Consider the following 22,813-nt stretch of genomic DNA (forward strand, 5'->3'; position numbering starts at 1 on the left):
GTGGAGCAAACAGCCTGGGAGCTGGCCCTGTGGCAGAGGGGGCTTCCAGCTGCGGATAAGGCAGCAAGCTTACCTGGAAGGAGGAGGTAGGAAAGGAGACAGACGCAGTCTCAGACTCCGGAGTTCTTGAATTCTGCAGTCATGAGGAGTGGCACAGAACAGGCTGTGTGCCTCTGTGCTATATAAGTATCCCACAGGCCTGGAAAACAAGAAACAAAATAAACCCAGGGCTTGGAAAAGAACTGAAAGTGTGTCTGCTGTCACAAAGCCCCAGACTGGAGAGTGACAGAGGATGCCTCCCGGGTACGGGGGCTGGCGGCACTCTGTGCCCAGCAGTCTTCAGACAGAGCTGTGGCAGAGGGCACCAGGTTTGCTCCTTCCTCTGCTCTCTGCTGTTCTGTGGTGGGTGGGAGGGCTCTACCGTGCTGGGTTCTAGGGGCTTCTCAAGGACTTCCAGCTCTGACTGCTCCCAACAGCCTGTGCAGGGAAGATGTCTTAGCCTCTGCAATCCCTTAGCTGATCTACCTGAGGCAATATTTGCTATCCGTTCCTATCCCAGAAAGTGAAAACTCCCTGATGTTTCTTGTAATCTGAGCTGGTTGAGTGGCCGGGATGACTGCAGGATATAAAGGGACTCAAGATTGGATTTCTCTCTCTCTCTCTCTCTCTCTCTCTCTCTCTCTCTCTCTCTCTCTCTCTCTCTCTCTCTCTCTCTCTCTCTCTCTCTCTCTCTCTCTCTGAGATAGAAAGTGGGCGATTGAGATGGCTAATAGCCTGAGGACTTGAGTTCAATCCCCAGACCCAGGTGATGGAAGAAGGGAACGGTCTCCGGTCTCCTGTAGATTGTCCTCTGGTCTCCATTCACTCCTACACAATACCACCACCTCCCCACCCCCCAAAAAATGAATACATGTTTTTAAAAAGAGAAGAAGAGAGTAGCTGGGGGGGGGGGGGAGGGTCAGGGGTGTGAGAGTAGTGGAAGGAAACTTGCTTAGCATTCCCCAGGCCCAGGGTTCCATACCCAGCACTGAGGGAGAAAGGAAAGAGAGAGAGAGAGAGAGAGAGAGAGAGAGAGAGAGAGAGAGAGAGAGAGAGAGAGAGAGAGAGAGAGAGAGGGAAGGAGGGAGAATAAATATGAATAAGAATTGATTTACTATGTAGGCAGGCTTGTCCTGAACTCAGGCTTCAAAAGGTCCTGGTCTCCTAAGTAGCTGGACATCATTAACCCAGTTTTAGAGTCATTTAACCCAGTTTTTCCTTCCTTCTTTCTCTCCTTCCTCCTCCTCTTCTTCCTTTCTTCTTCGACTCTCTGGGGGTGTCTCTGGGTCTAGAAGAAACTGTTGAGTCTCTTGGTAGGGAAGCAAGACTTGTGCTAGAGTTGCAACAGCCGTCAGGCAACAGGAACTTGATCTTGGTGTCATGGAACGGCTTGAAGGCCAAGCAGGCAACACTTGCCCTCTTCAGTCTCTTCCGCCTTCATGATCTGGATGGAGTGTGCATGGGCATGGTGCCAGGCACCCATGTCTTGGTAGCACTGTGTGATGGTGCCAGTCATGGTCAGGTCCGGGTACTCATGGTACAAATGGTGTGTACCACTGAGGGAGTCACAGCATAGCCAAATGCCAAACTTCCCTGCACGCAGCATCAACTTCTCAAACTCCTGCCCACAGTCCACGGTCTCCCCTGACGACTTCTTCATCTTCTTCAGTGGTGACAGGAAGTACCAGAAGCAGGATTTCACTGCCACATGGTTGAGTGCAAAGAGATGCATTTGGTACAGTGGTGGTTCGTGGCACTTTCGGAGTGGGAAGGCAGCACCTCACACCACCTTGTACTCTTCAAGTGTGTTGAAGCCTTCATGGAGCTCCATCTGCATTTGCTGCCACCCACAAAAGGAAGGGACCCATTTCTTCAAGGTTACCTGGCATCCTCTCTTCTCTTAGTCTCTGGGTGCATATAGACACACACACACCTGCAAACTCTAATATGGGTATATCACACATATGTACCACCCCACCCCAAATTAGGAAGAAATGGAAGACGCCTATGTTCCAGACATTGAAGACTCAATACTGAGTCACATAAAGATAAGAAGCATAGCTGGGCAGTGGTGGCTCACACCTTTAATCCCAACACTCCAGAGGCAGAGGCAGGTGAATCTTTGTGAGTCTGAAGCCAATCTGGTCTACAGAGTGAGTTCCAGGACAGGCTCCAAAAGCCAAAAGCTACACAGAGAAATCCTGTCTGGAAAAACCAAAAACCCAAACAAACAAAAAGCCCCTCAGAGGAGAATGAGGAAAGGCTTTATGGCATAACATTGATGATGGGTTTTATTTATTTTTTTTAATATTTATTTACTTATTATGTATACAATATTCTATCTGTGTGTATGCCTGCAGGCCAGAAGAGGGCACCAGACCCCATTAGAGATGGTTGTGAGCCACCATGTGGATGCTGGGAATTGAACTCAGGACCTTTGGAAGAGCAGGCAATGCTCTTAACCTCTGAGCCATCTCTCCAGCCCTGATGATGGGTTTTAGACACACCACTGAAAGTACAAGCAGGAGAAGAACAGAAGAGATGCACTAAAGCTTCACCACCACCCCCAAAGAAAATTTAAGCCAGGTGTGGTGGCAGAAACATTTAATCCCAGCACTCAGGAAGCAGAGGCAGGCAAATCTTTGAGTTCAAGGCCAGTCTGAACTCAAGGCCAGAGTGAGTGTCAGAAGAGCCAGCGCTACACAGAGAAACCCTGCCTAGTAAATAAATAAAAACACATAAATAAATAAAAATAAAAAAATAAAAGCTTCTGTGTCAGCTATGGATGCACAATTGTAATCTTAGCACCTGGAAAGCCGAGGAACGAAGACAGTTTGAAGCTAGCCTGGGCTACATAGTGAGTTCCAGGCAGGCCATCAATGGCTACAAAATAAGACAATCTCAAAATAAATAAAAATAACCAAACATGACAAATAACATAATTTTATATTTCAAATAACAGGAAGAATTGAAAAGGCGGCTCTAGGGTGTGAGTTCAACTGACAAGGAATTGATAATCCAGAATTAGGACAGAATTACAAATTGACCACAAAACACCCAGCCTCATTAAAATATGGGCAAATGAAGCTGAGGAGATAGCTCCTTTGGGTTAAGTTCTTGCTCTATACACAGGGGAACTCCACCTGAGTTTGAATCCCTAAGACCTATATAAAAAGCTGGGCTGGGAGCTGGGCGGTGGTGGCGCACGCCTTTAATCCTAGCACTCGGGAGGCAGAGGCAGGTGAATCCCCTGTGAGTTCGAGGCCAGCCTGGTCTACAAGAGCTAATTCCAGGACAGCTAGGTCTGTCACACGGGGAAACCCTGTCTCGAAAAAAACAACCCCCCCCAAACAAACAAACAAACAAACAAAAAAGCTGGGCTGGCTGGCATTTACCCAAACATAGCCAGCTCTGGGGAGGTGGAGACAGAACGATCCCTGGGGCTCATAGGCCAGCTAATCTAGCCAATTGGTGAGCTCCAGGGCCAGTGAGAGACATTGTCTCAAAAAATAACCTGGAAGGCTGTAAAGATTGCTCAGCAGTTAAAAACCCTGCTTGTTGTTCTTGCAGAGAACCCAGGCTGAATTCCCAGCATCCACATCGTAACTCTAACCACATGTAACTCTAACTCTGGGAAATCTGGTACACATATATACCTGCAGGCAAAATATTCATATACTCATACACATAAAATCAATAAATCAAAAAAAATGAGGAGGATTGGATAAAATATTGAAGTCCACCTTTAGCCTCATATGCATACACCACATACATACACACACACACATACACACACACATGCATGCATGCACCCACATGCCACATACACAATGCCACATACACACGTACGTACACACGCATGCATGCACCTAACACACACATACCATAAAACAGGAGCAAAGGACTTGAACACCTATGTCTTCAAATGAGAACTAAGTACCTCAAAAACATGCTCAGTGCCAGCGGTGGTGTGATGGTACACACCTGTAACCATACCACTGAGAGGAGACCCTCTCTCAAAACACCAAAAGAAAAGAGATGCTCAACGTCACCAATCCACTAACTGTCAATTAGAAAAACAATACAACTGCCAACAGGTAAGAACACGGCTCTGACACAGACTGCACACCCCGTACAGAGGACTCCCTAGGCTCAGGCCCAATAACCACCTCAACAGAACCAAAGTGGTAAATTGTGTGACTTGTATATTTTTACCACCAGAAAGTTCACAGCTACACGGAGACTAATGGAAGTGATGCAGGGTCTTTGTCTCATCAAAGCTCACCACAGGTGCCCAGCTCACAAATTTGCACCAGGAGGTCAGTGACAGAACGCAGGAGAGAGAGAGAGAGACAGAGAGAGAGACAGAGAGAGAGAGAGAGAGAGAGAGAGAGAGAGAGAGAGAGAGAGAGAGAGAGAGAGAGAGGAGCCTTGCTCAGAAGGGAGGCTGTCACAGGGTCTGAGGTGGTAAATGCTGCTTGGCTCTGGAGCAGTGTCAAGGCAGATGTGGTGGTTCTGGTGGGTTTGAGGAGACGAGGACCAACAACGGGTATGGATTGGTGGCGGGCCACACCAAGTAGGCAATTTGTCTGTCAGAGTGTGATGAACTGAGAGGCAGAAGGTGGGTGAGAAGGCCGGAAGGGAAGTAAAAGGAGGTGACCAGAGAGGTGGTGACTCACTGTCACGAGAGTCTTGTCACCTTAGAAGGAAATCTGGAAGGAGTCTGCAGGCCAGACTAACACTGGCAACAAGTGGCACTTATATGGGCCATGCTACGCGCATGGTACTCAAGAGGCTTCAGTGGCAGGTGGTGGTACTGGTTCTGCCCTTTAGCTGAGAAAACCAAGCCTCAAGAGGTTAAGTAACTTGCTCAAGAGCACAGCCAGGCAGCGAGTGGATCTGGGGAATGAATGACCAGCCCTTACAGGGCCTTCAACATCAATACATTTTAAGAAATCTTTGAAAGGGCAGCAATGGTAGAGTACTCTCCTAACATGCCAGAGACCTGTGTTCAGTCTCCAGAACCACAACAAACAAGTCAGTGTGGGGCTGGAGAGATGGCTCAGTGGTTAAGAGCATTGCCTGCTCTTCCAAAGGTCCTGAGTTCAATTCCCGGCAACCACATGGTAGCTCACAACCATCTGTAATAAGGTCTGGTGCCCTCTTCTGGCCTGCAGACATACACACAGACAGAATATTGTATGCAGAATAATAATAATAAATAAATAAAAACAAGTCAGTGTTTGGGTTTGGAACTAGCTAGGATGCTTATTTAAGCCTAGCACCATCACCACCACCACCACCAAAATATGAATGCTGGTTTATAACAAATATATCATACAGGATGTCACTGTTATAACATATAACGGGAACTCTGAAGTTATATGATAACTTCGGACTATTTGTATCAATTCTGTACATTTAAACTATTTTTAAAAAAAAAACACATAAATTCTGGGCCAGTGAGTAAAAGGAGTTTTCTGCCAGGTCTAGTAAAATGAGCTCCATCTCTAGGACTCACATGGTGGAAGAAAGGAGAGAATCAACTCGATAATGGTATCTTCTAGGGACTGGAGTGATGGCTCAGTGGTTAAGAGCTCTTATTGTGGCCGGGCGGTAGTGGCACATACTTTTAATCCCAGCACTTGGGAGGCAGGTAGATCTCTGTGAGTTTGAGGCCAACCTGATCTATAGAGTTCTAGGACAGCCAAGGCTACACAGAGAAACCCTGTCTTGAACTCCCTCCCCTCCCCCTAAAAAAGAGCTCTAACTGCTCTTGCAGAGAACCCAGGTTTGTTTCCCGGCTATAACCAGTTCCCAGGGATCAGATGCCTTCTGGCCTCTGTGGGCTCTTGCACAAATGTAGTGCACATAAACTCAAATGGGCACACACAATCAATTAATCAATCTTTAAAAAGGTAACAAAGCCAGGCATGGTGGCACATGCCATTAACCCCAGCACTCAGGAAGCAGGGACAGGCAGAGCTCTGTGAATCTGAGGATAGCCTGGCCCACACAGTGAATTCCAGGATAGTCAGAGTGACAAGACCCTCTCCACAAAAAGGGTTAGTGTGTGTGCACGCGCGCGCGTGTGTGTGCGTGAGTGCGTGTGTGTATTCTATTAAAAACAAGTAAATTTGGGACTGAAGAGATGGTTCAGTGGCTAAGAGCACCTGCTGCTCTCCCAGGGGACCGGAGTGTGGCTCTGAGCATGCACCCACACCAGCAAGCTCACAACTACTGTGACTCCAGCTTCGGGGGATCTGACTGTGTTGCACACACACCTACACTCACAGACACAAACCCATAGGCACACACAGACGCACCTACACATAATTAAAATTGAAAATCAATCCTTGAGACAAACAGACAGAAATGCAAATCCAGAAGCTGTCCCCGCACAGGTCCGGTGGAGCTGGACTGAAGCAGTGCCCACCTTGCCTGCCGACTGGCAGAGGGCCACAGTCACAGCTAGGAGACTGTGTGCTTGCCCTAATCAGGCTCCCGGAGGTCAGGAACAGTGTGTACCTCTTCCACTGGACTGGCAGCCTTCTCAGGGTGAGAAGGAAGCTTCCCTTGTTAGACTGGGCCACCTTTCTTCTCAGAGGGTTGGCGGAGGCTCGGAAGCCCCAGAGCTCCACGTGCCTTTTCTTTTCCTTTTGGGCAGGTCAGAGGTTCTCTATGTGAGTAGGAAGAAGAGCTGTGCCAGCATGTCCTTATTACTCCACTCCAGTGATGGAAGCCACGGCTTCAAGCATGCTAGACAAGCGCTCTTCCAGGGTGCTACACCCCGACCCTGAGCACCGTCTAAGGTTAGCCGAGGGCCTTCTTGCTTCAAAACAATAGGAATTTGAATTCTCTGTTATGTATGTCTGTCTGGTGTCTTTTTATTTTGATACAGGGTCTTGCCCTATACCTGAACAGGCTGGTCTGAAACTCAGGATCCTCAGGCCCCAGCACCCCAAGGGCTGGGAATATAAGAGAAGACCACATGTGGCTAAGAATTTAAGAATTGGCATGGCAAAAGCAATATTCAAAAGCAGCAAACTAAGAAAGTGTTAGGCCTGGGGGGTTCCATCCTTAGCACTGGAAAAAAAAAAAAAAAACCCAGACTCTATGATGTCAGTTGAGTATCTAAGTGCCATTTCTCCTGCCGGCCTTAGTTCTCTCCAGTGATCCTCGTACACCATTCCTAGGTCATAGCTGAATGAGAGCAGCCATCAACAGTTTAAAACTTCTATGGACTGGTGAGATGACTCAGGGGAAGTGCTGGCCATGCAAGCCTAAAGATCTGAGATCGAGCCCCAGAACCAGAACCAAAAGGTGGCTCACGTCTGGAACCCTAGTCCTGCCGAGAGATGGAGACCAGAAACAGCCTAGGGCACCTATCGCCGCAACAGAAACCAGAGAGACCCTGTTTCAGCAACGTGGATGAGAAGAACCGACTCTGCAGAGTAGGCCTCTGACCACCGCCCACACATGTGGCCTGCACATGCCTGCACACACATACACACAGGCTTACTTGCTCACAAACAAATAAATTGAAAATAAAACAAAAAAAAACCCTCCCAAACCCCCTTCAACGCTGCCATTTCTACAGTAGAACAAAACATACATCACATTAAACTGTTGCTGCTTCATTTTTTGGAGACTTATGTGGCAAATCTGGTCTGAACTCACTATAGCCAAGGATGACTCTGAACTTGTGATCTTCCCACCACCACCTCCCAAGAGCTAGAGTTACAGACACAGTTTTATGCAGTCCTAGGGATGGAACCCAGGGCTCTGTGCATGCGAGTCAGGCACCGTAACAATTGAGCTCCATCCTCAGCCAGCAGAGTACTTCCTGACTCTACAAAGTTGCTGCTTGGGGTTATACATTTGGTTAAAATGTGTAATTTTCCAGTGGAAGCTACACACACAACATCCATGGTTACTGATCTGCCAAAGTCCTTAAGGACGGGACAGGATGTGTCTCGGGACAAAGTTGGCCAAGCAAGGCCTGGAAATCAAATCAAGGCTTAACAATGAGAGAAGAGAAAGCAAGCAGGCAGGCTGCATTAATGAAAGCTGTGGAAATCACAGGCAGACAGAAATAACATGGTAGATGCTCGGAGGCAGCGCCTAGGGACTGCTCTCCGAGAGCCTGGGTTGTCTCATGCTGTCCAGGCTAATGGCAGCTCTGGAAACTTCGTTAAGCAACACAGGCAACTCTGAGGTCTGGCCAGAGCTTCCAGGAAGTCTCTCTTTCTCCTTACCGCCACCCCCTTATTCTTTTTCCCTGTGTGTTGAATGCAAATGCTCATGTGTGTACATATATGTACAGGAATGCCTGTCTATGCATGTGCCTGTGGAGACCAGAGGTCCACCGTGGTTGACTTCTTCCTTTATTGTTCTCTACCTTATTTTTTAATCTTAAAATTTATTATTATTATTATTATTATTATTATAATATCATCATCATCATCAGGAGGCACATGCCATGGTACCATGTAGAGGTTAGAGGGCAGCTCGTGGAGTCAGTTCTCTCCTTCCACGCATTACATGGGTTCCAGGGCCTGAATTTAGGTCATCAGGCTTGGACTGGCCAGGTGCCTTTACCTGCTGACCCTTTCCGCCTTGTTTACTGAGACTGTGTCCTCAATGAACGTGGAGCTTGAAGCAAGCTGCAGAGATCTGCCCATTTCCGTACACCACACCACACACACACACACACACACACACACACGAATGTCTGGCTTTTTATGTGGGTGTGGGTATCCGAACTCTGATCTCTGTCCTTGCACTGCAGAGACATGACTCACCAGCCCCTTTAGAAAACTCTTTTGTTAAGGCTTTTCAGGGTGGTACTCAGAGTAACAGGAAGGAAATCGGTCTTAAATTGACCAATCATATCTCCCACAGGCACAGGGATGGGGAATTACACCAGGGGAGCTGCAATCTTGGGCTCCTCTTAGAGGACACAAGCATCTGGGGCTCTCCTGGCTATGAAATCGTTTATCTTGCTCACCGTGGTTTGATTCCATGAATACCAATCTTCTAACTAGAGCACGCCCTGTCATCCGGCTTCCCCACTGGGGAAGGAATGTGCCGCCAGGTTCACAGAAGGGGGTCAGTCTGTTTTGCAGTTCCCTCTCCCATTGTGATTTAATGTTCCTGGTCTGACTTCTTCCCCAGCCTCTGGTCTAATTATCTCTGACTGCACTAGAGATCCTACACTCCTGGCTTGCAAAGTTTCTGATTACCAACCTCTAGCCCTGTGTGACGTGGACCAGGAGGGGTTTCTCCCGCAGAGGTAAACAAGGCTCCCTCTCCTTTCTAAAGGTGACCAGTATGCTGGGGACTGAAACCAGGGCCTTGCCCAGATAAGCAGGTGTTCTACCACAGAGACGGTCCCCGGGCTTGCTTCCCTTTTGACTAAGCAGCGAGCCTTCAATACATCTATCACCCAGCCCAGGATGAGTTGTTGGACAGCTGAAAGAAAGAACAAATCAATAACAAAACCAACACTGTAAGTTTAAGAGAAAATAAGGAAGGAGGAGGCCCTGTGCTTGGGGGAAAGTGCCAGTGATGAAGAACAGAACAAACACAGCAGCAAAGATCCAGGAGAACTGGGCGTTCCGTCCCCAAGTGGAAATCAGGACTGGTGTGACAGAAATCAAGAGAGGCACCAGGAGAAAGCACAACAGCCAAGAGGTAGCAGATACAGGGGGACAGAGAATAAACGAGGGGCCTGGCCCGCCTAGTGGCACACACATGCAATCCTAGTGCCAGGGTGGCAGGGGCCGGACTGTTACCTCAGGTTCAAAGCCAGCCTGGACTACGTCATGAGAAGAAAAGGGGGCAGCACCACGGCTCAGCATCATGCCTTAGAGCCCACCCAGCATGCAAACCCAACAACCTGATTACATGGGGGAAGGGGAGAACCAACTGTCCTCTGGCCACCACCTGGACCCTGCCACTACCACCACCACACATGCACAGTGGTGATTAAAAAATTAAAATAAGGGGCTGGAGAGATGGCTCTGCGAGTAGTTAAGAGCACTGGCTGCTCTTCCAGAGGTCCTGAGTTCAATTCCCAGCAACCACATGGTGGCTCACAACCATCAGTAATGAGATCTGGTGCCTCTTCTGCCCTAGAGGCAGACATGTGAACAGAATACTGCATATATAAAAAAATCAATAAATCTTGATTAAAAAACAAAATATATAGAATAAAATAAAGCCACAGTGGTGATGCATACCTTTAATCCCAGCCAGGAGGCAGAGGAGGAGGCAGATGGATCTCTGTGAGTTTGAGATCAGCCTGGTCTACAATGTTAATTCCAAAGCTTGTTCCAGAAGAGTCAAGGCTACACAAAGAAACCCTGTCTCAGCAAAGAAAAGGAAGGAGGAAGAGAGAGAGAGAGAGAGAGAGAGAGAGAGAGAGAGAGAGAGAGAGAGAGAGAGAGAGAGAGAGAATTTATAGTCAGGTATGGTGGTGAAATCTTTTAATCCCAGCACTTGGGAGTCAGAGATAAACAGATCTCCATGAGTTTGAGGTCAGTTTGGTCTACACAGCCAGTTTCAGGCCACCCTTGTCTACATAATTGACTTCCAGACCATCCAGGGTTACATAGTGATAAACTGTTTCAGAACCAAAATTTAATTTAACAATTTTTTAAAGGAGTAACTTTTTTCTTCTTCAGTTGTAAGAGAGGAGATGAGGTGAAGGGGAAGGTAGAGGTGAGAAGGCCTCTCCTGTGGCCAGGCTCCCAGAGGGCAAGAAGGGAGTGAAAGAGGGAATCTTTCTAACTTTTCTTTCTTTCTTTCCTTGCCTTTTCTTATTTATTTATTTATTTATTTATTTATTTATTTATTTATTTATTATGTATACAATATTCTGTCTGTGTGTATGCCTTCAGGCCAGAAGAGGGCACCAGACCCCATTACAGATGGTTGTGAGCCACCATGTGGTTGCTGGGAATTGAACTCAGGACCTTTGGAAGAGCAGGCAGTGCTCTTAACTGCTGAGCCATCTCTCCAGCCCCTTCTTGCCTTTTCTTTCTCCTTTCTTCCTTCTTTCTTTCCTTCCTTCTTTCTTTCCTTCCTTCCTTCCCTACCTCCCTCCCTCCCTCCCCCCCTCTCTCTTTCTTTTGTGACAGGGTTTCTCTATGTAACAGCCCTGGCTGTGCTGGAACTCACTTTGTAGACCAGCTGGCCTCGAATTCACAGAGCTCCACCTTCTGTCTGCCTTTGCCACCAAGTGCTGGTATTAAAGGCGTGCGCCACCACCGCCCAGCCAAAAAACCTTTTTTAAAATCACATTTTACTTTGGTTATTCAAGCATCATTTTCCCTGTTCTCGTGTTTTGTCAGCTTCCGTGAAGAGCAGGGCAGCGCTGGGATTAAGGCTGGCGACGGGCTCAGAAGCGGAACACTGGCGAGCGTTTCAGAGGCCCTAGGTTTGAAAGTAGGCCTGATGAATCGCAGCTGCTCCAGGAGCTGAGTCAGGAGGATTCCAAATTCCAGGCCTGCCTTGAAGACCCTATCTCGGAAAATGTTTAAAGCCCCAGCGGGCATAGATTAATAAGAATCCAGTGGCCCACCACGCGCGAGCCCTTAGGGCGGTGGTGGTGGCAGGGGAGGGGGCGTGGCTATGACGGTGTTAACCTTCACTTCTGGAGTTAGACCACCTGAGCTCACCCCCAGGCCGTCCTTCACCGTCTCTAACTCCAGGCAAACATTTGGTTTCTTTGTTTTTTTTTTTTTTTTTTTTTTTTCCTAGACAGGGTTTCTCTGTGCAATAACCTTAGCTGTCCCAGAACTCACAGAGATCTGCCAGTCTCTGCCTTCCAAGTGCTGAGATTAAAGACATGCGCTACCACACAGGCTCCATGTGAATTTCTTTAATTCCTTCAACTGGTTTTCTCAGGAATGGAATGGAGGTAACGGCAGTATCTAATTTGAATAGTCTTTAATCTAGATGGCTGAAGTAAGGATGAAGTATACACACACAGTGTTTAGAAGAGTCGCCAGCAGGAACACAGCGAAAGGGGACCTTTTCTGCTGCTGCTGGGAATGTAAATGAGCACGTTCACTATGGAAAACAGTATGGAGACTAGGCATAGACTTACCAAATGGTCCGGCGATTCCAACCAAGTGGAAAGTGGATGCCAAAGAGACATCTCCACTCCCATGTTTATCACGGCATTAGTCATGACAGCCACAAGAAGGAATCGGCCAGGTTTTCACCAGTGAATAAGCACATGAATAATATGTGCCGTGTGCACACACACATACACACACACACAAATAAAAACGAGAGAAAATGTGGTATGTATACTCAACAGATTATTATTTGGCCACACACACAAAAAAAGGACAAAATCTTGCTACTTGCTGGGTGTGGTTGGTTACATCTGTAATTCCTGTTCTTGAGAGAACCTGGGCTAAACTAAAGTCAAGGCCTGTCTGGGCTACAGGAGACACTGTTGAAATTAATTAATTTACTATTTATGGCCATGTGGATGAGCCTGGAGGATATTATGTTAAGTGAAATGAGTCAGAAACTGAGAGACAAATATTACATGTTCCCACTCGTATACGGAAGCTAAAAAAAGAAAAAGAAAGAAAGCCCCTAAAATGTTAGTCTTACAGAAGTAAGGAAGGAAACAGCAGTCACCAGAGACGGGTGGCAGGTAGACAAAGGCAGAGAGGAGGTTGGGTGGGTACAGGAACAGGGTTGCACAGGAGACACAATTTTTTTTTTGTGTGCTTGTTTGTTTCAAATTTCTTTTTTTTTTCTTTTTTTTCAAATTTATTTTTATTAGTTTATTTGGCTTGGGTGCTGGGGACACAGCCCTGGTGATCTGGAAGGATGGCAAGTGCTTTGAATCACTGGACCATTTCTCAAGCTATTTTTCAGAGTCTCGCGGTGTAACTCAGACTGACCTCGAACTGACAATGTAAATCACAAAGAAATGGTAAGTACTTACAGCAAAATCTAATTTAAACATCATATACTGCCGGGCGGTGGTGGCGCACGCCTTTAATCCCAGCACTCGGGAGGCAGAGGCAGGCGGATCTCTGTGAGTTCGAGGCCAGCCTGGTCTACAAGAGCTAGTTCCAGGACAGGCTCTAGAAACTACAGGGAAACCCTGTCTCGAAAAACCAAAAAAAAAAAAAAAAAAAACATCATATACTATAAAAGAGTATTGAGGTAGTACATCACACCCCATAAACACACTCAATTACTATGTGACAGTTTAAATAGCCAGGTGAGGTGACACAGGCCTGTAATCCCAGCACTTGGAAGAATGAAGCAAGAGGACTTAGTCTGAGGTCAGTCAGGGCTTACACAGTGGGACCTTGTCTCAAACAAACGAACAAAAACAAAACCAGGACTGGTTTGGTGTGGTGGCCCACATCTTTAATCCCAGTCTTCAGGAGGCAGAGGCAGGGAGATATCTGTGCCCTTGAGGCCAGCCTGGTCTACAGAGTGAAACTTTGCTTCAAAACAGAAAATGATGATGATGAAGAAGAAGAGGATGATGAAGAAGAGGAGGAGAAAGAACACTGGCATGGTCTGGGGATGGAATGTGGCTAATGGGCGAGTACTTGCTTAGTATGCTGCATAAGGCCCAGGGTTCCGTCCTCAGCATCTTACACAAATAAATAAAATGAACTGTTTCATATTTTTATTTTTTTTATTTTTTATTTATTTTGGTTTTTCGAGACAGGGTTTCCCTGTAGTTTCTAGAGCCTGTCCTGGAACTAGCTCAAAATAGACCAGGCTGGCCTCGAACTCAGAGATCCGCCTGCCTCTGCCTCCCGAGTGCTGGGATTAAAGGCGTGCGCCACCACCGCCCGGCTGTTTCATATTTTTAAAGAGCACTGAACACAGGGCAAGTACTCCATAGATAGCAGCTTTATTAGCTTATTATTATTATTATTAATTATTATTATTATTTGGGTTTTTCAAGTTTTTCTGTATAATAACCCCAACTGTCTTGGAATACATTTTGTAGACCAGGATAGCTTCAAACACACAGACATCTGTCTGCTTCCGCCTCCCGAGTACAAAAGGCATGCACCGCCACCTGGCAAATTCTTATACCACCTATCTTTTTTTTTTAAAATTAAAATTATTTATTTTATGTATATGAACCTTTTTGCTTGCATGTATGTACATGCATCGTGTGCTTGCCTGGTACTTACAGATGTTCGAAGAGGGCATCGGATCCCCTGGAGCCAGAGTTACAGGGAGTTATGATCTGCTAGGTGGGTGCTGGGAACTAAACCTGAGTCCTCAGGAAGGGCAGCAACTGCTGAACCATCCATCGCTCTAGACTCCCTGTCACCTCTCTTACTGGTTAATACTTTTCCTTAAGTGACACATGACTTCTATCAGTTAATTTAGTTCTTGTTGCTTTTCCTAAATTTTTTTTGGGGGGGGGTTGTCTGAGACAGGGTTTCACTGTGTAGCCCTGGCTGTCTAGCAACTCGCTCTTAGACCAGGCTGGCCTCAAACTCAGAGATCTGCAGGCCTCTGCCTCCGGCGTGCTGGGATTAAAAGCATGCTCCACCACCACGCTGCTGCTAATTTAAAAGTTTATTTATTTTATATGTTTTGGTATTTTGTCTACATGTGTATCTGCCTACCCTGTGTAGGTCTGGTGCCCTTGGGTCCTCTGGGACTGGAGTTACAGCTGGTAGTGAGCTGCCTAAGGGTGCTGGGAATCGGCCCTGAGTTCTCTGGAAGAGCAGGCAGTGCTCTAAATTGCTGAGCCATCTCTCTCCAGCCCTTCTGTTCCTGCCTCCCTAGGATGGGGATTACAGACATAGCTATCATTACCCTATTCCGGTTAATTGGCTCTCTCTGTCTCTCTCTGTCTCTCTGTCTCTGTCTCTCTCACTCTCTCTCTCGTTTCTCTGATAGTCTTGGCTGTCCTGGAACTCACTCCGTAGACCAGGCTGGCCCCAAACTCAGAGATATCTGCCTTCCTCTGCCTCCTGAGTGCTGGGATTAAAGGTGTGCACACCCCACCCCGCATTAACTGGATTTTTCATGTGTACCTGTATTATGTAGGCTCACGTACAGAAGCACACCTGCGTGCAGAATCCCCTTCATGTGCATGCCCCAGCTGACCTCAAGTGTCTTTCTGGCTCACTCCCAGTTATATTTATTGAGGTGAAATCTCTTGCCGAAACAGGAATTGGCTGATTCCAGCTAGCAGCTTGTCCTGGTCACAAGGTCTTTGTCTCCAGAATACTGGGGATTATGCAAAACCACTAGGCTTGCCCTACTTTTTTGTTTTGTTTTGAGACTGGGTCTCTCTAGGTAGCCATGCCTGGCCAGAAACTGGTCAGAAACTGGCTATGCAAACTAGGCTGGCCTCAATCCCTGCCTTTGTCTCCTGTGCGCCAGAACTAAAGGTGTGTGCCACTGCAGGTACCTTTGCCTCTGCTGGACTCTTACGTAACTCAGAGCGTCTCATTCCAGTCTTCTTGCCAGAGTTCACCCAGAGTAATTTATTTCAAAAGCAACTTTGTATTGTTTCTACACTTACAAACCCAGTAAGGCTTGGCCTGTGTGGATAGCAAGTATAAAGATAAACATGATACAATGTTTCTAAGTTGTTCCTTCCCCCAAGGGTTCAGTTGTTACTGTTACTGTCCGGGCTGGCTCCACATCCTCTTGTCTGAGTCCCTGCATTGGATTGGAAGAGGAGGATACCATCCTGGTTACTTTTGGTTTGTTTCTCTTAGGTGATAGGGATTGTGCAAAAATTGTAATGACTTTAGCAATATTATTAAATAATCACATTTACTCCCGCCTGTGAAACACTCCCCTGGAAGAATATTGTCCAATTAAAACGGGGAGAAGCCAAGCGTCACAGAGGGCTGGGAGCGCAAGCTCTTGGTTCACACGCTTGGGGCCCCGGAACACTTTAGCACTTCCCGGAGCGTTCTACTAATTGGCAGCAGTCAGAAAGAAAAATCTGGCGAGTCAAGGAAGTGAAACGCCTGTGTGGTGGAGCACCTGTTCCTCAAAGAGAGGAGGACTGAGGGTGGCAAGTTAGGCAGCGCAGGAGGGAGACCACAGACTGGAAAAGCCCTGCCTATCCCAGTCACCATCTCCGGTGCCACCCAAATCATCTTACAAGAAACCAGCCAATGAGAGGCATCCCCAGAGGGCAAGGTCAGACACCCCTTGTAAGCAGATGCTGTGACTGCCTTGTCCCTTCTCCCCAGAGCACCAAGAGGCTCTGGTGCCTCCCACTTCCTTCTGCCGTAGGTCATTTTCTGGCCACAGAGGCCTAACAGCTGCTCGGCCAGATGTGTCTGAGAGGATGAATTCTCAGCAACCCAGGGTCAATGGCAGACTCCAGGGGAAACACCCTAGGCTACCTTGCTTCTTCCCTCTGACACTTCCCTCGGACCTTCAGGCCCTAAAATTCTGGATCAAGAGCCTACAAAACAACCCTAGCTCATATCTGAACATCCTTGTGTAGCTTGTGAGCTAAGGATTTCTACCTTAAAGTTAAAAAATTAAAAAGGTAAAACTTTAAGATACATTTAAAAACTCCCCCCCCCCCCAAAAAAAGCCAGGTGATGGTGGTGCACGCCTTTAATCCCAGCACTCGGGAGGCAGAGGCAGGTGGATCTCTGAGTTCAGGCCAGCCTGGTCTGCAGAGCGAGTTCCAGGTCAGGCTCCAAAGATACAGAGAGACCCAGTCTCTACAAAACAAAACTAAAACAACAACAACAAAAAATTCCATGAAGCCAACCAGGTGGGTAGCACATAATCAGGGTTCTTACTACTTAGGAAGCAAAGACAGGAAGATCACCTGACCCCAGGAATTTGGGTCAGCTTGCATAACACAGGGATACTCTAGGGATGGTGAGGTGGGGGGCGCTTGGGGAGCTAAATTTGGTGACATTAGTAGCTCAGTGTTAGAGGGCTCATTTAGCACAGGAAAGGACCTGAATTTGCTCTTGTTTTTTTTTTTTTTTTTGAAAAGTTTTCTCTGTACAACAGCCTTGGCTGTCTTAGAACTCACTCTCTAGACCAGGCCCCTCAGACTCACAGAGATCCATTGCCTCTGCCTCCTGAGTTTAATCCTGGGATTAAAGGGATTATAGGTGTGCACCACCACCACCAGGCCTGAATTTGTTCTTAACACTACAATTTTTTTTTTTTAAATTTGTTTGGTTTTGAGTTCAAGCCTAGGCTGGCCTTGGACTTGTAGGATCCTCTAGCTCTGGCCTCCTGGGTACAAAGACTGTGGGTATGAGCCACCGTACCCAGACTCCCAATCTTTTAAGGCCTTCCTTTCAATTATACAACCCCCCGACACCCCAGGTTCAGTGACCGAAAAGCTAGATTCATTTCTTCAACCCTCCTCTCAAAGAGTGTTCACTCTAGAGGGGCAGACTTGGAGAACTACAGCTATCGTCACATGGTTAGCCATGATCAAGAATTCACAGAAAAGGTGACTAGAGCCCTGGTTCCGTAGTCAGGGACAAGAGGCAGGCTCAGGCCTGGCTATTCACGGATCGGATCGGGTTCTGAACGCCAAGCCCAATCAATTCTGGGACAATAGAATCAGAGCTTCTCCATCCCTGCCAGCACATCTGTGAGCCGTGTCCGAGGTGCTCTGTGCCCAAGGCACTCACCCAAGAGCCTTGCAAGGAGGCACCAATGTCTTTATACCAGGAATACTTTTATTTAAAAAAAAGTACACGAGTTTCCTGCTGTTGTCTTGCTGGTCTCATTCATGCCTGGCGGCTCTGCCACCGCTCAGTCGTCCGTGCCTCTCCTAATCAAACCAAATCTGCAGCGGTATCCTGAGGTATGAACCGCAGTCTGCTGAACACTGTATAAGGCAGGCTGTGGGGTGGGGGTGAGGTGCTGGTGTGTGGCTGGGGGGGGGAGACACTTGTGTGGGGGCAGGGCTGTGTTGTTATTCACCTACAGATTAACGTTTTAAAAAATGACATCGTCTCACTCTATAGTCCAGGCCTGCCTGGAACTCCCTAAGTAGTTCAGACTACCCTTTATGATCTTCCTGCCTTTGCCTCCCAAGACTAAGGATTACAGTCCTAAATCCCAACTCCAGACATCCCAGCTATGCGATTTTTGAGTACCTATCTATCTATCTATCTATCTATCTATCTATCTTTAAATTAAAGTCTCTCTATGTAGTTCTGGCTGTCCTGGAATTCAATACATAGACTGAACACCAGTGTAGCCACAACAGGATGCAGACTAACAAACACGGGGAGTAGGCCTCTCCATTACAATAACCAGGAAGAGCCACAGACTGTACCCTGCAGGGGACCAATCAGAATTGAGACAGACGAGTATTAGATGCTCCAGAACATCGAGATAAGCTTATCTGACTTGTATATAGGTTGCAAATTTTCTTACAGCAACGCTAGTACCAATCCCCGTTTGACAAGACTTCTGTTACCTTATATTCCTGGTCAATCAGGAGTTCAACCCCCATCTGAATCTGGAATTCCCCCCCCACCCCCCGCCCATCCTTTACTTCTTAAAAACCCTGCCATAGCTGAGCTCGGGCTCTCCCTGATCCGATTGTCATGTCAGAACGCGAGCCCAAGCTTGAGTTTGCCATAAAGGCTCTTCGTTTTTGCATACGAAGTCGGACTCCTCGGGGTCTCTTGGGGGCTCATGATGCAGGCAGAACATAGACCAGGTTGGTCTCAAACTCAGAGAGATGCACCTGCTTCTGCTTCCTGGGTGCCGGGATTAAAGGCGTGGCCGTCACACTCGGCGAGCAATTCTCTTAATGGCCCAGGGCATTGATTCTATCACCTGTCAAAGGTGGAAATGGTGCTGCCCAGGCTTCCAGGATTATTGAACTAATCGGATGAAATAAGATCTGGCCACCAAGCACGACGCCACATGGCCCGGACTCCCTTCAGCACATTTCTGTCTCAGTGCAGCCCTGCTCCTTCTGACCACCATACCCCCTGCCCCTTGGGTCAGCAGAAGTCTCTAACCTTACCCCCGTCTCGGTCACTGGGAGATCGTCACACATTTGTGCATCCTATCTAGGGCACCTCATCTCTCACTCTATTCCCACCTGAGATCAGCACACAACCTGGCTTTATGCTAATGTTTGAAGATCTGCCTATATGTGGTGCTGCAGATGGAACCCAAGGCCTTGGACCTGCTAGCTTACGTCTCCCGCTCTGAAGAGATTATACTTAATATTTGCTATTTCCTCTGCCAACAGCCCTGCCTGCAACCCTTGTCTGAAGGAAGATTTCCCAACATAAGTTCTCTCACGAAACACATAACTGACTTCTTGTGCTTTGGGACATCAGTCAGCACTCTGGCACCAGGATCCGGGACCACTGTAATCAGCCACGTCACCAAGAAAAAGTACAAACGTACACAAGAAATTGTGGTACCCAACAGACCAGAGAACACATACTAGTTTACAGAAATAACCTCTACTTGTGATGGACCTCAGTATCCACAAACCAACCAGAAGCCAAAAACATTGCAGGTCGGAGGTGCGTTGCGTGCATAGACCTGTTGAATAGGCTAGCTCAGCAACAGGGCCCTCTGGAGCCTGTAGGGGTTTCCCCTTCTGATCACATGGCTGCCTGAGAGATGCAGCTCCTTGCTGCTGCCCCAACTAACAAGAAATGAACCTTCTGCGAACTGCTGGTCCAAGGAAAGATGAAGACCGAAACCGAAGTTCACATTGCACAAACTGCACAAAGCGCACGCAGCTCTTGTATATCCATAGTAAAGCCAGAAAACTGGAAACTGAGCCATCGTAAGCCAGCGACTGTTGGCAGATCGAGAGCTGAAAGATGACAAACCTTGCTGGACCTCAGCTCGGGGCAGGAGTGTTGGGTGACAACATTTTTGATGCTCTGCTCTTCTAGCTTTCCTCGTTGTTGGGTGTGAGTTCACCGAGGGCTGGCTTACCCTATCTTACCCACATTTTACTACTGGTGCCAGGAAACCTGCCTGGCATGCAGTAAGTACTGGATAATGTTTATACTTCCGCTGAGGGATTGAGGGCTCCCACAGAAGGGCTTTACCTGTGTCCATGGGAATGAATAAGGGATAGGGAGACAGAGCATGGTCTAGGTGTTTGTCCCCACGTTCCTCATCACGGATTTCCTTTTATACATGGGCTAGAGTCAGGCTGCTCAGGGCACAAATATGGGATCCTCTTCTTGGGTGTGTGTGTGTGGTGTGTGTGTGTGTGCCTCGTGTATGCGTGTGTGCCTCATGTCTGTGTGTGTGCCTCGTGTCTGTGTGCTTCATGTATGCTTGGCAGGCCCTCCAGCAGCGACACCACATTCCTAGCCCCGAATCTGCCTCTGATCACGTTACGGCCTTCAGCAAGTCCTTTGATCTCTCTGAGCACCAGCTTTTTGAACACCAAAGTGGCGTGTCTGTGGTAGTACTTCAGCTATCAGATGGGGTATGGTACCCGCTACCCTGTGGGTTATGGTGAGGGTTCAGGATGACAGTGCAGAGGAAGTTCAGCGCCTGGCATGGAATCCTCGGTAAACACGGACTTTCAGTCTTAATGGTTTCCACAGCAACCATAAGGGTGTTATACTGCTGTGCCCATTTTATAGATGGGTAAACTGAGGGTGGCTCAGTGAGTTAGCTAAGGTCATAAATAAGGGAGGGCTGGATCTGGAGAGTCCAGACTCTTGCTGGTAACACTTGGCTGTTACATAAGATACACGAGGCCATTTTTACTAGAAGGAAAGATTCTTCCGGGCTTACTTGGCTCCATTTCTCAGAATAATGAGGGCAATCTGGTTCAGCTCCTGCACTTAGCTAGGACTAGGGTGGGGGAGACCCCCTCTCTCCTACCAACATGGGGAGCCCTTTCACATGGTACACGATTGGCTTTCTTTTCTCTGGCACTTCTGAGTTCATCCCTTTGGGGTGGGGTGTTGGCTTGTGGCTCCGAGTTTGACAGCCCAAAGACAGAGGTAATTGCTGGCTGAAAAGGCAAAGAGGGAGGAGAGGGAAGAGGAGAAGCCTTCCGGGCTTGTAATAGACACCCTCGGTTCTTCTCGAACTCTCTTGGTCAAAGGGCCTACAAATCTGGCTGCAAGCTGGGATCCCCGGGGAAGTTCTTAATATTCAGATCCCCACGTCCAAGTCAAACCAATTACATCTGGGTTTCGGGGTGGAGGCGGGGTGGGGAACCCAGACAGGAGCATGTCTTACCAATAGCCAATGCATGCCCAAGTTTGAGAAGTGCCGGGTACTCTGCTCACCCCTCAGCTCCGTCTGGAGGCACCTTGGGACAGCAGTACCTCCTCTCTGTATTGGGGACTTACTGTGCGGAGGCTGGGCATGCCTTCCGAGGCCCAGGCTCGTGGAGGATGTCTGGGTGCTAGCCAGAGACCTGGGGCTCTGTTCAGTTTAGGCCCAGCTCGGGGACTGCGGGGCTCCAGGTCCTCTTGAGGCAACAGCACACGTGGCCGCTCTGTCCTCGCTGGCCATTAATGCAGACCGCAAATGGAACTCCGCGGCCGCCAGCCCACCCCAGCCTCAGACATTCTAGGGACACGCCCGAGGAATCCTACCTTGGCTGCCGGCGCTGTCCTCCAGTCCCCGGAACCCTACGACTCTGGTTCCATCTGTCTCCCTCGCCGGCTCCAGACAGGCGCCCACTAGAGCACAGGCGCCACCTCGTGGCTGTGGGGCAGTAGCGCGGGCAGGGGTTGGGAGGTGCGAGCGCAGTGCAGGGCGGAAATGCAGCTGGGCCTTCCCACGTGGGCGGCTTCCAACACGGCGGAGCCCGGGGGCGCAGATCCGGCCTGGGCCGGTCCACCTTCACCCCTTGGGGAGCGCGAGGAACGGAATTTGCAGTACTTTTTCTTAGAGGCGTGGAGGAGTTGTCAGGTCTGGGCCTCTGACCTGGGATCCACCTTGGGATATTCCTGGAAGGGCTCGTGGATCTTTCCTTTCCACCATCAGCGTTCAGTACAGCCTAGCGTGGCATGGCTTCTCCTTTAAAGGCGCTGGGAGCATCCAAAGATGCCCAGGACTGGGTTTATTTCAAGTCCAGGGAAGCCGGTCCCTATCAGCAGCCCTTTCTGTCACCTCCCACCCTTGCCCTTGTTGCTTGATCTCTCCTTTACCCTAGGCTGACCTGTCTGAAACACCGTCTGTGCCAGAGCGGGGGGGCGGAGTCCGCGAGACACAATTAGAACTCTCGGGAGTTGGCCACCCAGGTGGTGTTTCTCCCGGAGCCTCATTAGCGTGTCTTTGGCTGGTACTGGAGGTCAGGTCATATAGCATCCCCCCGATTCCTTAGCATCACGTGCCAGCAGCTACCCCCTTCGTCACTGGGACTCCAAAAAACACCCCTTCAGATTTCCAAATATCTTCCTTGTTTGGAGGGAAAAACAGCTCCAGGCTGAGACCCAATTAGCTGATAATTAAGATCAGATGACGCTAAATGAAGACCACTGTCCACGGAAGTGTTATTAGTGCTATTACCGCGCTTTGCAGAGCGGAGGGGCCCTTCGGGTCTATCTTTTTTTCCCTAGTGGTTTTCAGTATTTTCCTAATGAAGACGGGTGAACATGTCTTTCAAAAAAGAACATGTTTTACAAAAATAGTGGATTTAGCAAAATACAAAACAAACAAAATAACAAACAGTAAGAACAAAGAGTTTCGGGGTAGGTGGGGGTTGGTTTTACACTGAGGCAGAATCAGGCCGACCTCTGTAAGTTCTCGGCCTGCCCGGTTTACACAATAAACTCCA

The 22,813-nt window shown here is 48.2% G+C and overlaps 1 protein-coding gene and 1 pseudogene across 2 annotated transcripts in view; both read right to left on the bottom strand.

Annotated features, from left to right (window-relative positions):
* Nucleotides 1-21,719, bottom strand: part of Chd9 (chromodomain helicase DNA binding protein 9) — a 214,126-nt gene extending 192,407 nt beyond the window's left edge. For both annotated transcript variants that reach the window (XM_038312415.1, XM_038312410.1), the window contains exons 1-2: nucleotides 21,627-21,719; nucleotides 74-199 (exon numbers count right to left, since the gene is read on the bottom strand). The gene's annotated coding sequence lies outside the window, so the exon portion shown is untranslated. The remainder of the gene's footprint in view (nucleotides 1-73; nucleotides 200-21,626) is intronic.
* On the bottom strand, nucleotides 1,328-1,870 carry LOC119802220 (annotated as a pseudogene).
* Nucleotides 21,720-22,813: the final 1,094 nt, after the last annotated feature.

Source organism: Arvicola amphibius, chromosome 15, assembly GCF_903992535.2.
Source record: "Arvicola amphibius chromosome 15, mArvAmp1.2, whole genome shotgun sequence".
NCBI classification, from domain to species: Eukaryota; Metazoa; Chordata; class Mammalia; order Rodentia; family Cricetidae; genus Arvicola; species Arvicola amphibius.